We start from the raw sequence: 17,439 nt of genomic DNA on the forward strand, positions 1-17,439 counted from the left end.
AAATTTTTTTATCATAATGGGATCCTGAATTTTGCTAGATGCTTTTTCTGCATCTATTGAGATGATCATATGATTTTTAAACCATTGACTGATTTGTGGATGTTCAATCACACACCTATGGAATAAAACTCCCTTGATCATGGTATAGGATCCTTTCAATGTACTGTTGAATTCTGTTTGCTAATATTTTGTAGGGGATTTCTGCATCTATGTTCATCAGGGATATAGGCCTACAATTTTCTTTTCTTGTAGTGTCCTTGTCTGACTTTTGTATCAGGAGAATTCTGGCCTAGCATGAATTTGGAAATATTCCCTCCTTTCCTTTTTTTCCTTAGAACTCTGAATATAATTGGTATTAATTCCTCTTTAAATGGTTGGCAGAATTTACCAATGAGGCATCTGGCTCTGAACTTTTACTTGCTGGGAGGTTTTTGATCCCTGATTTAATCTCCTTTGTAGTAATTGGTCTATTCAGATTTTCTATCTCAGCATGATTCAGTCTTGGTAGGTTGTGTGTTTCTAGCAATGCATCTATTTCTTCTAGGTTGTCCAATTTTCAGTGTATAATTATTTGTAGTAGTGTATTATGATCCCTTTTATTTGTGTGGCATCAGTTGTAATGCCACCTCGTTCATTTGTAATTTTATTTGAGTTCTCTATGTTTCTTGGTAAGTTTAGCTAAAGCTTTGCGTATTTTATCTTTTCAAAAAAAAATCAGCTGTTAGTTTCATTGATCTTTTCTATTGTCTTTTTAGTCTCTATTTCATTTATTTCCACTATGATCTTCGTTATTTCTTTTCTTTTGCTAATTTTAGGTTTAGTTTTTTCTTTTGCTAGTTCTTTGAGTTAGAAGTTGTTTGAGATCTTTTTTTTTTTTTCTTTATGCAAGTGTTTATCACTCTAAATTTCACTCTTAGAACTCCTTTTACTGCATCCCTTAAGTTTTGGTATATTGTGTTTCCATTTTTACTTGTCTGAAAATATTTTTTAATTTCTCTTTTTCTTTTTTGACTCACTGATTATGCAGGAGCATATTGTTTAATCTTCACATATTTGTAAGTTGTTCAGTTTTCTTATGATTCTTTTCTAATTTCATACAATTGTGGTTAGAAAAATGCTTGATACTATTTCCATCTTCTCAAATTTATTGAGTTGTTTTGTGGACTAATATGTTATCTTTCTGGGAAAATGTTCCATGTGTGCTTGAGAAGAATATGTAGCCTCTGTTAGATAGCATATTCTGTAAATGTCTGTTTGGTCCAATATATCCTTTTCTGTTTGGGTGATAAATCCATTGCTGAAAGAGGGCTACTAAAGTCCTGTACTAGCATTATATTATACTGCTATTTCTCCCTTTAGATTTGCTAATATTAATTCTATATACTTAGGTGTTCCTATTTTGGGTACATATTTACTAATTATATAGTCTCCTGATGAATTGACTCCTTTATTATTACATAATGACTTTTAAAATATTATTTGAGAGAGTATGAATGAGTTGGGGAGAGGGTAGAGGGAAAGAGAGAGACATGAGAGAGAGAGAGAGAGAGAGAGAGTCTTAAGTAGGCTCCAGACTCAGTGCAGAGCCTGACACGGGCTCAATCCCTCAATCCTGGAATCGTGACCTGAGCCGAAATTAAAAGTCAGACACTCAACCTATGTTGCCACCCACATACTCCTATAATGACTTTTTTGGTCTCTTTTTACAGTCCTTGGTTTAAAGTCAATTTTTTTTTTGATGTAAGTACAGCTATCTCTGCTTTCTTTTGTTTTCCAAAAGCACAGAATATCTTTTTCTATCCCTCACTTTCACTCTGCATGTGTCCTTGAGGCTGAAATTGTTCAGTTATAGGCAGCATATAATTAGGTCTTGCTTTTGTATCCATTTTCCTACTCTATGTGTTTTGACTGAATAGTCCTTTTATGAAATGTAAAAAAAACATTTTTTACATTTTTTTTTTGAGAGACAAAGTGTGAGCAAGGGAGGAGCAGAGAGAGAGGAAGACACAGAATCCAAAGCAGGCTCCAGGCTCTTGAGCTGCCAGCACAGAGCCCAATGTGGGGCTCGAACCCATGAACCGTGAGATCATGACCTGAGCCGAAGTCAGACACTTAACCAACTGAGCCACCCAGGCGCCCCATGACTAAATAGTCCTTTTAAAGTGAATAGTGATAAGTACACACTTACTATTGCCATTTTATGAATTGTTTTCTGGGTTTTTTTTTCTATTTACTCCTTTTTTCTTCTTTTCTAAATGCAAGGGGGTTGTTACCAGAACCACATCTTCAGGTGTAAAGTGATTGTCGGGCTCTCAGCCTCTAGAGCCAAAGGCAGGTGACTTCAAAACCTCAGTTGCCAATGACCTACTTTTGAGACTTAGGATGGCTCACTAGTCTCTATAAATGCTTTAGTTTTCTCTAATATTCATCAGAATATTATCAGTACCACCTCAAAATGTTCTTCTGGATTTTAACTAAGAAAACTTGTGCAAAACTTGTGTAATTCAGTTACAGAGCAAGTATTCTATAAAATGTAAGTGTTGTGATAACATAAAAAAGCACTACATATTTAAATGCTCATTCCTTTTTGTTCGACTATCTCTAAACTTCTAAGTAGTGTACATTTTGAGAGGGTGATTTGACGCCCTAATTTAGCATAAAAAACCTGGGTTCATGTGGCACCTGGGTGGCTCATTTGGTTAAGCATCTGACATCGGTTTGTGAATGTGAGCCCTGCATCAGGCTCTGTGCTGACAGCTGAGAGCCAGAAGCCTGCTTCAGATTCTGTGTCTCCCTCTCTGTCCCTCCTCTGCTCGCACACTGTCTCTCTCTCTCTCTCAATAAATAAAAATGTTAAAAAAAGTTTAAAAAAAACCCTGGGTTCATGTTTTAGTTCCTTTTTAAGTAAAATCCTTACAGTAAGATCTGCTCTATGTATTGTGATAATCTATTAAACTTCTTATAGTAATCATCATAAAGAACTATGCAAATTAATTTATCACTATTATTATTATTACTATTAGTATTGAGCATTCGGAACCCATGCAATAGCCTACAATAGAGAAAAGTTTGGTCTTTGAGTATGCTTGATTTGAGTAACTTCCTAGGTTAGGTAGCTATATACCCTCAGGAAATATTCTTGCTTTCATAAAGAGGAGATCAAAGAAGACTAAACATGTCATAGGAAAGCTTAACACCAGCCCTCTAGGAGATTCAAAAACGCTGTCTATAATTTCACATAATCCTGAATATCAAGGAGCTTCATATAGTGATGAAAAGCAAGGCTACTATTTTTAATTTTCTTTGAAACATTGAAGTTCAACTCACAGTGCATTGAGGGCGGATCAAGATGACAAATAATTCTCTGGCCTTTCATCAGATCCAGTACCAAGAATAATTACTTTCAGCAAATATAAAGATCTTATGTTTCCTATCGTTTTTCGAAGCTCTTTTATGGAAATTCTTTTGATAAATGCTCAAATTATTTTCTTATTGTCAAACTCCATGTAGAATTTTGTGATGGACACTTCCCCAGGGATGGACACACAATGATATTTCATCAGAACAAATTAGTCCGAAACTAATCATATTGAGTTTGCCCCCATAACAACCTTTTGAGGAAAACAGCATTATCCTCATGCTATTGGTAAGAAATTCGTTTTTTAAAAACTGCCTTTGTTACACAGCTGATTAATTACAAATTCAAATCCAGGTAGTTTGCCTTTAGAATCTATGCTTTTTTTTTCAACATATGAAATTTATTGTCAAATTGGTTTCCATACAACACCCAGTGCTCATCCCAAAAGGTGCCCTCCTCAATACCCATCACCCACCCTCCCCTCCCTCCCACCCCCCATCAACCCTCAGTTTGTTCTCAGTTTTTAAGAGTCTCTTATGCTTTGGCTCTCTCCCACTCTAACCTCTTTTTTTTTTTTTCCTTCCCCTCCCCCATGGGTTTCTGTTAAGTTTCTCAGGATGTGGATCCTGAGAAACTTAATAGAATCTATGCTTTTAAATGCTAGTTATACTTTATACCAGGTATCACGGTACAAATTTAGCAATTACACATTTTAGTTTATCAAGGTCATTGTTTTGTAACATTAGCTCTCTTTCAATAGGAATAATCACCATCTCCAGTTTAATTTCTCAATATCTCATATGTGCAGTGAATAATTAGCAGAGGCCAGGATTTGCAATTGGTCTGTTGAATTCCAAATTCTATCCTCTCACACATGATTCTGAGTAACTAACATTTACTCACAGATTCCAACACAGGCTTCCAGGAGAGTGATGGTAAAGAGAGAGCCTAGCATACTCAGAGTGCTCACCTAAGGAAACTTGTCTGTGCCTATAAAGGACCATTAGAAAGAAGTGTATGCCTATAACTGAAGAAAGCAGTATTAGTTTCTCTCTACATGTCTACAATATTGTATAGACAGAATGGATTAGAACCTACCCCTATCTTTAAGAAGTTGGTTTTAATACACTGGAAACTAGAGTATTTTAGGTGTTTTTAATCCTTTAGTGCATTATATTAACAAATTTACATTTTTCTGGAAACAAATGAATTTGCTAATTTTCTTTTGAATTAATTTTAGTTTGTATCATCTTTGAATATAGTGATTATTTTTACTTTGCTATATTTTCTTTGAAGCAATACTTCATTTTACTGGGTCTCATGTTTCCTAACTTCATCTCTCTTGAGGAGATGTTTTGTTTTGTTTTTCCCCTGGGACTGGCAAACAAAACAGGGTACTAACAGGAGTGCTAGAGAGGGAATTTAGAAATTGGAGTTAGTCTGCGAGTGATGGGTAAAAAGGTTTTCCAAAGCATTTGTCTAGAGAGACAGGAAGCTTGTCCAGAGTCAGTAAGGGCTTAATTTTCACTACTGAACTAAAGGCCATTGGGTAGCTTCTCCTTTGAACTGACCTTCATCTCATCAAAATTTATCCATAACTTCCTTCTTCTTAACCAACATATCTTCCATCTCAGAAGTTGGTTATGTTCCTAGTGCTGTCCACATTCAATTCTTCACCTTGTGATCATATTCCTATCCCTTGGTACTTCTTCTAGAATTTTGACTCAATATACGTCTCTAAGTTTTGTCTTCATTATCTTTCTTCATTCCTCCCTTTCTCTCTTACTAAAAATGTACTCAATCTCCTTCTATCCTGCTAAGGAGCCCGCCCCCCACATTTGTCCAAATTCCTCCTCTTCATGACTAATATCTTTTAAAAAATCATCTAGTCTTCTCACATTTCCTCACAAATTTGTCCAAATTTTATGCCCTTGGCACTTCTCAAATCCATCCCCTCCACTCCCTTTCCACCACCACTCTCTCACTGTCTCACCAATGCTATTAATCTCCCAACAATTTTGTTTGCTGGTACCATCTTGTCCTCCTCCACATGCTCTCTACATCGCCACAGGTGTACCTTGTTGTACATATTGCACTTAGGAGATACCGTCTTTCTTTTACAAACTGAAGGTTTGCGGCAACCCTGCATCTAACGGCGCCATTTTTCCAATAGCGTCTGCTCACTTCCTATCAATGTGTCACATTTTGGTAATTCCCACAATATTTCAAAACTTTTCATAATTACCATATTTGTTATGGTTCTCTGTAGTCAGTGATTATGACTTGCTGAAAGCTTAGATGATGGCTAGAATTATTTTTTGATGGCTAGCATCTTTTAGCAATAAAGTATTTTTACGGATGTGTGGTTATTCAGAATATTTTAACGTGAATACTTGTCAGAGTGTGCCATCGTTCAATATTTTTACTTTTCCAGAAAATGCAAAGACTAGAATATTTTAATTCTGACCACCCTCTCACTACTTATAAGCTACTATCATGGTGTTTTAGGCCAATTATAACCATGGATTTTTAGTACATTGCAATCAATGTAATCATTTATTACAATCAATGTTGCTTTATTTTGCCCACATGTTACTGATATCTTTGAGCACATTTCTTTTGCAACTGAATCCTTCCTTTAAAATCCTTCCTTTAAAATCCTTCTGTGAGCTCTTTTGGGAGTAAAGTCTTTCAGTTCTTATTTGTCTGAAAATTATTTTTATTCCCCCTAGTTCTTAAAGGGTATAGACTAATTGGCAGTTGTTTGATCTCAGCCTATTGAAGATATTTTTCCACTACTTTCTGGCTTCCATCATTGCTTTTGAAAAGTCGGGCGTTGGCCTAATGGTTATTACATCGTGGGTAATCACTATTCCATTTTTTGTAATGGGTTCTTTCTGTATGCTTTTCAAGTCTCTTTATCTTTTGATTTTTTTTTAGCAATAGAGCATTTTTAACTTAAGGTATGTACATTTTTTAGACATAATGCTATTGTACACTTAGTGGTCTACAGCATAGCATGAACGTAACTTTTATATACACTGGGAAATGAAAAAATTCATTTGACTCACTTTATTACAGTGGTCTGGAACCAAACCCACGATATGTCTGAGATATGCCTGTAATGGAATTATCTTCTTAAAATTGTAATTTCTTCACATTTCCTTTGTTAAAAAACTTTTAGTAGATTGCTAGTGGCTGGGAGATATAAAAATAAATGAATAAAAAATTCCTGGAGAAAAAGAAAAGTACTATTGACTTAAAATGAAGCAAGCTGATTAAATTCATTACAGATATCCTTTTCTTCTGAAAGTATAATAAGGAAATATCTCTTGTAGATGCCGTTTTTTGGGGATTAGTAATTTTTATTGCATCTAAAAGGGCAAAAGAAAAGTTGGACAATAACTTCTAATGTCTAAGACAAAATGTCCCTTGCATTCATTGATAATCAATGGAGGGTATATTGGGGCTTGTCTTACCTATGAATAGCCAAGTGGTAACTAGAAGGTAATCTAAAATGCCTTTGAAATAACATAAGCTCTGTCATGCTGGAGGCACCATGAAAGTTATTACTATTTTATGAGTGTCTAAAAATGTTATTGAAAGTATAGGAATACAAAATGGAACCAGTCTTCTGGTTCTCCCACTGTGGGTCCCAGAAGATTGTGTGGCAACATGAGGAGTGGTAGAGGCCAAGCAGTGCAGCTTCATGAAGTTTCTGGTCATAATATGGCTCCCAGCACATGGCTCCTGCCTTGCTGCCACCAGGATGCATTAGAAAATCGGCTTTGCCAAAGGGGCAGTGAAACAGGAGCCTGGGAGGAGATCAGCAGGGGAACTTGTCATCTAAGCTCCTGCAAAAGTGGAAAGAAAGGCAGGAAAGGCAGCAGGAAAGGATAAATATTCAGACAAAAATGTGCAGACAAAAGGCAAAAACTGTTGAAAATGTCTAACCAAGAAACTGAAGAAGATTTATTGGCAGAAAGTGGAGAAACTACAAACAAGGAGGGTTCAGCCTCTGATGAAGCAGGAGAGAAAAAAACCTGAGTCCAATTAGCAACATGTCCCATATCTTACCAGTGGTCCCTGTCTCTCTTCTGATACAATCCAGAGGAATATTTTTAACAGGTATCTCATAAATATAAGTATTTCTACAGCTCTAGAAACGTTTTTAAGAAGGAGAGAATTCTGCTTCATCCCATTTTGTGTGTGTGTGTTTTTTTAAAGAGTTGAAATCATTTGCTGGTTATTTTTGGTAGCAAGAAAATAGTGGAATATTGAATATGGGAGGTGTTGATTGTCTTGATTATCATTCCCCAGTTGGGGAACTAGTTGTTATATCCTATAATACTCAGCACCCTGGATGGCAACTTGGAGCCACAATCTGCATGTAATATGTCTTGAACATTTTATTTAATTTACTCTTTTCTTTTAAATTAATTAATTAATTTATTTATTTTTAAATTTACATCCAAATTAGTTACATCCACGGTGCAACAATGATTTCAGGAGTAGATTCCCTAAGCCCCCTTACCCATTTAGCCCACCCCCCCCCCACAACCCCTCCAGTAACCCTGTTTGTTCTCTATATTTATGAGTCTCCTATGTTTTGTCCCCCTCCCTGTTTTTATATTATTTTTGCTTCCCTTCCCTTATGGTCATCTGTTTTGTGTCTTAAATTCCTCATATGAGTAAAGTCATATATTTGTATATTTCTCTGACTAATTTCACTTATCATAATACCTTTTAATTCCATCCACATAGTTGAAAATGGCAAGATTTCATTCTTTTTGATTGCTGAGGAATGCTCCATTTTATTTACTATTTATTCATTTTTAATGTATTTTTTTTAAATTCAAAGCAGTTAACATACAGTGTAGTATTGTTTCAGGAGTAGTCTTGAGCATTTTAAATTACTTCTCTTCTCATGTTATCTTTCAGTAGAATGGTTTTCTAAAGAAAACCACTCCTTTCTGAAGAAAACCTTGGCTCTCACTGTCAGAATTTCATGCACTCTGTAATATCTTTGGTCCTGGTAGTCCAGTTTCTCTTGTAACTTTGGTAATGTGCTAAGTATGTAGTGTATGTAATATTGTGAGTTAAGGAGATTTACACCACAACAGCTTAAATGAATTAAATGAATTATATCCTCATGTTTCTAACAAGTGTCTCTGAAAGAAGTTCACAGAGATGCTCAACTACTTTATTTCTATAAGTGATATTTTCATTGTATATGTATCAAGCATCAAGAATTAATGAGAGCTAATGAGGATTTGGTTTTGGCCTATTGCAGGGTACAAACCTGCACACCAGCACTGAAAAGAATACATCAAAGCTTCCTTGTTGGTTAAATTTTTATATTTACCAGATAAAGTATGTCTTATAATTTATAACATAATTTTACAAATATTTCTGTGCACACATAACATGTATATTCATATAATAACATGTAAACTATGATGTATTTTTAACTTAAAATTAACTTTGTTGCCACATATATGCCATATCTTCTTGGGGAGTAATCAAAGAAGCCATTAGGACCTCCTAGGACCAAAAATGAAATCCAAACAAAACTCCCGAGTTCTAATGTTATAATTTGACGAAAATGGTTTAGACTTATATGTTACTTTTTATCCTTACAATAACCTAGACACAAGATATAAAATATATTTCTGTAGCATGGAAAACCACCAATAACCGGTAGATGTTAAGGTAACTAAATGGGTAGCTAATGACAGACAACTGATAGAAAACAGATCTGTGTAAAACTTCTGAACTGGTTGAGAAATCTCTTCTAGAAGCAGGGAAGCGCGTGCAAAGTGCAGGCTTAATTCTTATACTCCTTCCCCATTCTTAGAGTAAGGATCTTAACAGTTCTTAAACTTGGCTGTAAATTAGAATAATCGGGGAGCCTTGAATAATACCCAAACTAGTCTGCTCTTTTGCTGGATTGTATAAGAATTCTGAGTGTTGACACTCAGGTGTCAGTGAAACTCCCAATGATTAAAAATACAGCCTAGGTTGAGAACCTTTGGTCTTCTGATGATTCCAGGTGCACTGCTTTGAGAGTTCTTGGAAATTGCACTGCAACAGATTTTTGGCAAAAGAGAGGGAAATACAAATCCACTTTGCTTTAAACTGCCGGGCACCAAACAGAATACATTTTTCGCTTGGATGCCTTTAAGCTGCAGAATAGGGTCACTGTTGACTGTTGCCCTAGAATGACTTTGGCATTTCTAACAAACTAGAAAAAAAAACCCACAGAAAACAAAAAAAACAAATCATCCTTGTCCAATTAAGTAGATACCACAGTGGTGACCTTTACCAATGTAAACTGCAGCTAAATCCAAGGCAGTGAGTTGCATGGAAAGAAAAAGAAGGTGGTAACCGCCTGGGGTGGGGATGAAATAATGGATTTTTGTAACACAATTTCTTCATATTTTATCAGGATTGCTTATCTGAATTGCTTTTCATTTCTGCTGCCTTTCAATTTTCTCCTTTCTTCATGGCATTTACTATTATGATCACTGACATTAAATGTATTGTGAGAATTCATCCATACTGTTATGCTAAAAAAAAAACTGTAGTTATACTCATTGGGATACATGTATCGATGTATCTTATACTCACATATGAACACTAAAACAAGGTACATGGTTTTTTTTTAATTAAAGTAATATTCTATTTCAAAAACTTTCTTTGAATCTTCCCCAAATGTTATCCTGGTTTCTAGATATAATACTTATTTCATACCTTTACTCTTTTTCTCAGTGTTAGACACTACTACATATGCTGAATGCCATACTGAATTTTCTTATTCAATCTTCATATCAACTCTGTAGGGCTGGGGATGTTACTATCTGTATTTTATACATATTGAAGATTAGTCTCAGAGAAGTAATATGATCAAGGTTTCAAAGTTAGAATATTGCAGAAAAAAGATTTTTACTTGGTCTGATGCCTTCTGAATCTTAGCTCTCTGTTTAAAAAATAATTTTCCGGGGCACCTGGGTAGCTACCGACTAACCTGAGCTAACCTGAGCTAACCTGAGCTTACCTGAGCTACTTCGGCTCAGGTCATGATCTCCCAGCTGATGAGTTCGAGCCCCGGGCTGTGCTCTGTGCTGACTGACAGCTCAGAGCTGGAGTGGGCTTTGGATTCTGTGTCTCCCTCTCTCTCTGCCCCTCCCCCACACATGCTCTGTCTCTCTCTGTCTCTCTCTGTCTCTCTCTCTCTCTCTCTGTCTTTCTCTCTCTCTCAAAAGGAAATAAACATTAAAAAAATAATAATTTTCCTTGTATTCATGTTATGTATTTTATTATATTAAATTTCTTAGATGTTGATGAAAAGTGCAGCCTTTTACACGGGCAGCAGTCCCCTTGAAACATCAAGGGTCTTGGCTATAACACGTGGGACAGAAAAACAAACGTTTTCTCCCTTTGAAGGTCTCTGCCCTGATGTGGTAACTGGTGAGTTTTGGACCAGGAAGATGACCCCATGGTGGGGAGGTGAGAACGACCCAGAAGTCCCCAAGAGGCACACTGCCTTGGAGTCACAGTGAAGGCAGGGCCCATGTACACCTTCCTGATCATCCCTACAGAGGGACAAAGGCAGAGAGAAGCCGAGACCTTCCTGTACTGCATGCAGATACATCAGCCCTGAAGAGGAGAGGAGAGAGGAAGGAAGGAGGCTGGGAACTGTTTTTGACTAACATGCCAAGGCCTGTGTCTGGCATTTTTCTCATCTTATTTAATGTTCCCAGAAACGCTCAGAGGCAAACATCATTACCTCCACGGAAAGTGAATCCTAGCTCTTAACCTCCATATCATGCAACTGTAAACACCAATGGCATTGCTGTATTAGTAATTCATACTATTTCACCTAAAAGTAGACCTTTTAGTAATATGCCTCCTGTTCTTCCTCATACACTTATATATTTCCTAACTTACACAAAGTCACATTTAATACTTTATAATAAGATGAAAATAATTATGGGAAACAGTATAATAAATATATAAAAATTGTTAGTTTTTTTCAGAACATGTCATTAATTGAGCAGTTTTTAAAAATAACTATTTTGCCTTTACTGAGCACTTAGTATTCATGTAGCTCTACCACACAAGCAGAAGACAAAAATAAACATGTTGATCACATATTGTTTGTATATTATGAGGCCCAGTAGGCCTATCTTAAACATTCAACGCACCAACACATAAGCCACACTCATACATACACGGTTAGTGTTATTTACTAACTCTGGGGTTAGAAGAACCCTGATTTGTAGTGTTTGTCAATTTCAATGGCATAAATACTACTCATTTTTCAATCTATCAACTTGATATTTATTGGATATGAATTGGAAAGGTATCAGTGGCACAGCGCTGTAGTATTTTCACTCTCTGGACCCAAAAGACATAATATTCTCAAGAAAAGAGATAATATCATAATGTGGTAGTTTTGGTATTTACCATGTTTGCTTATAGTAAATTTTACTTAATTGTAAGTGTATATAATTAATATTTAATAAGGGCTGTGGTTTAAGAGCTGACTAGGTCAAATTCTGAAAATTTATCAGTTGGCTTTAAAATAAATATTTTAATGTTTATTTATTTTTGAGAAAGGGAGAGACAGAAGGTGAGTGGGGGAGGGGCAGAGAGAGAAAGGGAGACAGAATCTAAAGCAGGCTCCAAGCTCTGAGCTGTCAGCACAGAGCCTGATGCACAGACCACAGGATCATGACCTGAGTCGAAGTCACCCAACTGAGGCACCCAGGCGCCCCAGCAGTTAGCTTTTAAAAGCAGATATGAGCCATGGAATATTCACATTTCTAAATATACAAAATGGCTCGCATATTCTGTTGTTTTGTACTGGTAAAAATGGCATGAAAATGTCATGGTCCTCAGCCCAAATGTATACAATAAAGAGAGGATATCCCAATGAAAAGTAAGAGGTGTTCTTTTACCATAAACATTCCACTATTAAACTACACATAAAACCATACTTAAGTCATGTCTCTTCTCTGATGTCCTTTTGGTTCTCATCTGTTTTCACTCCACACTGTCTTATCAGGCAACTTAATCTACTTCCAACATTTAATTGCCATCCACGGTGATAATGCTAAATCCTTTATTTGCACTCAGATGTCTTCCTTAAATTTCAGATTCAAATGTTTAATGTCTGCTGCATATAGACATTTGATTGCATGAGAGACCTCAAACACTTAGCATGTTGAAAAACAAACCAATTTGAGTTCTCCTCTTGCCTTTTGCATCACGGTGAATGAATGCAAGCACTGAGTGTTCTTCACTTCCTGCCTTTATGGATCCCACTTATATATAGCAGTTCTATGCCCCCATTAGCTCTGGAACCCTGTGTCCATTTCTGCACCCTAGATCAGATCACCGTCATCTCCTGCATGGATCAATGAAATAGAGCGTCACTGGTTTGCTTGTTTCCACTGCACTTTAGAGTTATTTTATTCAAATGCAGATCAGAGCTACTGGCTTGAACCTTTGCTCTTTGCCTCTCTGCTGGAACATTTTCTACATAAAAAATACATAATCTCATAACAAAGACATAATCTCACGTGCTTTTGAATCCAAGTCTCCTTAGTTTTTATCTTTAATGAAAGCTATTGAATTCTAAATACTAAAAACAAACAAAGTCCTGACCTACCACATACCCCTTGCATTTTTTTCCCCTCTCTCTTTACAGAGAATTAGCCTTCAGAGTCCAAAAGGTCAGGGTTGTGTGATTTCAAATTTGCATCCCCAATGATGATCCCAGGCCTGTCTTACAGATGGAAAACAATTTAATTGAATAATAAGCCCATAATGAGCACTCAGTAATATATGTTCTCTAACTTCCAAATAAGGAATATATACAAGAAGAGGAGCGCTGCTATGGATTGAGTATTTGTGTCCTCTAAAATTCCTGTTAAAGCCCTAACCCCCAATATGATGGTATTAGGAGATGGTCCTTCTGAAGGTAATTAGGTTTAGATTAAGTCCTGATGGTGGGGTTCTCATGCTGGGATTAGTGCCCTTATAAAGAATATAAAGAGAGAGAGAGAGAGAGAGAGAGAGAGAGAGAGATTTCTTCCCATTCACATACGTCTAAGAAAGACCATTTGAGCACTTAGCTAGAAGGCAGCTGTCTACAATAGAGAAGAAGGACCCTTATCAAGAATTGAATCTGGGACCACCTTGATCTTGGGCTTCACAGCCTCCAGAACTGTGAGAAATTAGTGTCTGTTATTTAAGGCACCTAGTCTATGGCATTTTGTGGTAACAGCCCAAACTGGCTGGAAACACAGCAAGTGTCATTTCAAATGAATTCTGTAGAAACATCAGTCTGGACGCTGACAAATGTAGAGCAAATCATGGAGCTAAAGCACAGTCGTTTCCTTTAAGGAGAGAGGAATATGTAGCCATCACTGTATTCAATGTATGACCAAGAGCTGTGAGGGATAAACACTGTGCTATCAAACCACTGAGAATAGAGATAAGTAATTTTAACTTGGAGGGTCAAGAAAAAATTCACTCAGATTAGAGAGAAGCAGAGAATGGAGAATATAATGAAAGAAAAGAGGCTGACTGACCTGACTGAGTGTTCTCAGCAGAAACATATAAAGGCATCCTCCAGAATTAAAAAAGTGGAGGTTATCAACACACTGATTATTTTTTAGGTTTTTGCTAGTAGATTTTGTAGTATTGAACTTCCCACCTAATGAAATCTGTGCTTTTAAAATCCACAGTGAACAATATATATATTTAATGTAATAATGTGTATATTACATTATTGTAATAATGTGTATATTACATTTATTGTAATAATGTGTATATTACCTTTATTGTAATAATGTGTATATTACAATATATGTATGTATGTATGAATCACATATGCATATACACACACATGGATAATACAATGACAATTCTGACTGAATTATCAATCTTCTTTCAGAAAAATAAAATAAAATGACATTTTTTGGGGGGAGGGTTGGGGGCATTTTGTCTGTTTCCAGATGTAAGTTGAAAATAGCTTACTTGAAAATGTTTCACAGATTTCAGGAAAAAGCATTCAAAAGTTGAAGATTTAAGAAACCAAATGGAAGTAGATGAGACCAGTTATAAATCATGGAAACAGGGGGATTATTTGTTTTTATTTTTATTTTTTAATGTTTATTTAAAACATTTAAAGGGAGGGGCAGAGAAAGCGGGGGGTGCAAAGGATGTGAAGCAGGCTCTGTGCTGGCAGCAGAGAACTCACGAGCCTCGAGATCATGACCTGAGCCTAAGTAAGACATTTAGGAGCCCATATTTGTAATGTTCATGTCACAACAACACTCTGCTAGGCACTGAGGAAACTGAAGCATAGAGAGGGCGAGTGATGTGAGCCTCTCACAATTATACAGGCATACCAGCACCATGTCCCCGTGGCTGCAGTTAGCCAACTCTGAAGATGTACCCATTAAATGCCCTCATATAAACGTTCCATTTTTGCCCAGGTGGCTCAGTTGGTTAAGTGTCTGACTTCGGCTCAGGTCATGATCTCCTGATTTAGGAGCTCAAGCCCTGCATCAGACTCTGTGCTGACAGCCCAGGGCCTGGAGCCTGCCTAATATTGTGTCTCCCTCTCTGCCCTCCCCACTTGTGCGCTCTCTCTCTCTCTCTCTCTCTCTCTCTCTCTCTCTCTGTCTCAAAAATAAGTAAACATTAAAAAATTTTTTAAATTCCTTTTTAATATATATAGAGAAAAGTTTCCATGACTGAAGGGTTTCTCTTATATACACCCCATATGACATCATACCATTCAGGATTTTTAAAATGTTATCTGAGGTGCCTGCATAGAGATTAAGCCCCAAGTACACATAAAGTACTATCTCCACCACTAATGAAAAGATAAAGAATGAGGACAAACCAGAAACCGTAGAGAAGCTTTTAATGCCAATCCATAAACTAGAATGCTCTACAATACATCAACTTAGATTTACTGAATTTTATCTTAAGCAATTGGATTTTTCTGTTATTGTTTTTTGAGAAATGAGCAATTCCTAAACCAGGCTCATCTAAATGCTTCCTACCTTTTTCTGTGACAAGCCAAGGGAAATAATAAATATTTATTATTTATTTCAATGACAGGACCTACATTTATTCATAGTAAATCAGGTAAGTAACAATCAGTAATTTCCTTCACACAGTCAGGGTCATAGAGAGCCCAGTTTTAATTGGGCCTAAACAAACATATTTTGAGTTGGAGACAAGTGTTGTGTGCCCACAGAATTACAAAGTGCTTTGCCCAAAGTTATCAGACTTAATAAGGCTGAACCTTTGCTCCTCCCTTAGACCAACAGTAAGGAAGTAGAGTGTGGCTTCCTGGTGGGTGGGTAACATTGTGTGAGACGCTGGGAATTTTACCAGTAACCAGTTTCAGTGAATTTCTTCAGGGTTTTTCCAAAACATAAAAAATATATTATTATGCAACTTTCTTCCTGAATTTGTTTAAGTAAATAAACACTTTAGACCTAGAGTTTTCAGAGGCAGGAAAAAATAAAGAAAAATATTGGCCTAAACATTTTAGAGATCCGTAGGTATACAATGAAGCTAGAATAAGATTAAATGGAAATACATACTTTAAATGATTTTTGACAGAGAAACATGAGATTATACAGACTAAATCTGTGCAGTCCATACATTGATAACAGCTAAAAACATTAGATTTTTCTCTTGTTTTTGATTCAGAAAATAATATTTCTCTAACCTGCCATCTGTGCACACCTCTTTTAATCCAAATGTAGGGAATCAGAATAAGCAGTAAAAAAAAAAGCTCCAAATGTACTACATCACTGTGTAATTGCATCAGTGGTTCTCGGGTGTGTCTGGGCTTTTAATGTTTATTTATTTATTTTGAGAGAGAGAAAGAGCGAGCATGTGCACATGTGCACGGGCAGGGGAGGAGCAGAGAGAGAGAGAGAGAGAGAGGGAGAGAGAGAATCCCAAGCAGGCTCTGCGCGGACAGAGCCTCATCCCAGTAATGGTGAGATCATGACCTGAGCCAAAACCGAGAGTCGGGTGCTTACCCAACTGACCACCAGCTGCGCCTAGAATACTCATTGTAAGAGTAAGTGGTCCTAAGGCAAGTGATTGAAGAACCGGCACTCTCAAATATACTGCCTGAAACTAAACTTTCTGTAATAACTCTTTCAGATTGTCAGGATTTATTTAAGTGGGAGCCTGTAAATAGGAGGTTCTGACAACTGAAACAAAAAGCAACAAATGCCCCCTGCCCTGTCAAGGGAGTGTGGTGGTGCAGAGTTGGAGGAAGCTCTGCTTAACTCAATTGTTCGCAAAATCTCCTGGGGAGCTTTTAGAAGCTACTGATGAGTAGAGCCCAACCAGAAATAATTTAATGGGTTTGGGGGGAGCCCCAAGGGTGAGGATTTTCTTACAAGTATCTCAAGTGAGTCTCACGTGTAGGAAGCATTGAAAACTATGGACTTAATTTTTTTAAAAACGATCTACTTTTGGAATGATAATGGTTATGCCCAAGAGAAAGTATTTTCCATATTAAGCTTCTGGTGCATACTGGTATGTGATATAAGATGTTTTCTTTGGGTGCCTGGGTGGCTCAGTCAGTTAAGCGTCCAACTTTATTTTTAATTTTTTTTTAAGGTTTATTTAATTTTTTGAGAGACAGTGATCAGGGGAGGGTCAGAGAGAGAGAGGGAGACAACGAATCTGAGGCAGGCTCTAGGCTCTGAACTCTCAGAGTCCAACGTGGGGCTCAAACTCACAGACTTTGAGACGACCTGAGTCGAAGTCAGATGCTCAGCCGACTTAGCCACTCAGGCACCCCAAGCGTCTGACTCTTCATTTCAGTTCAGGTGATCTCATGGTTTGTGGGACTGAGTCTCATGTTGGGAGTCTGTTTGGGATTCTCCCTCTCCATCTCTCTCTGTCCCTCCCCTGCTCATGTACTCTCTCAAAATAAATAAATAGACCTTTAAAAAAGGAGATTTTATATTATAAAATAATTATCATCATTAAGATATTATTAAGTAACATAAAATTAAATTGTA

The 17,439-nt window shown here is 36.8% G+C and overlaps 1 protein-coding gene across 3 annotated transcripts in view; it reads right to left on the minus strand.

The window, feature by feature from the left end:
- The window catches only part of LUZP2 (leucine zipper protein 2), a 491,439-nt gene that overhangs the window by 56,320 nt on the left and 417,680 nt on the right, over nt 1-17,439 (minus strand). The window lies entirely within an intron of this gene.

Source organism: Acinonyx jubatus, chromosome D1 (genome assembly GCF_027475565.1).
Source record: "Acinonyx jubatus isolate Ajub_Pintada_27869175 chromosome D1, VMU_Ajub_asm_v1.0, whole genome shotgun sequence".
NCBI lineage: Eukaryota > Metazoa > Chordata > Mammalia > Carnivora > Felidae > Acinonyx > Acinonyx jubatus.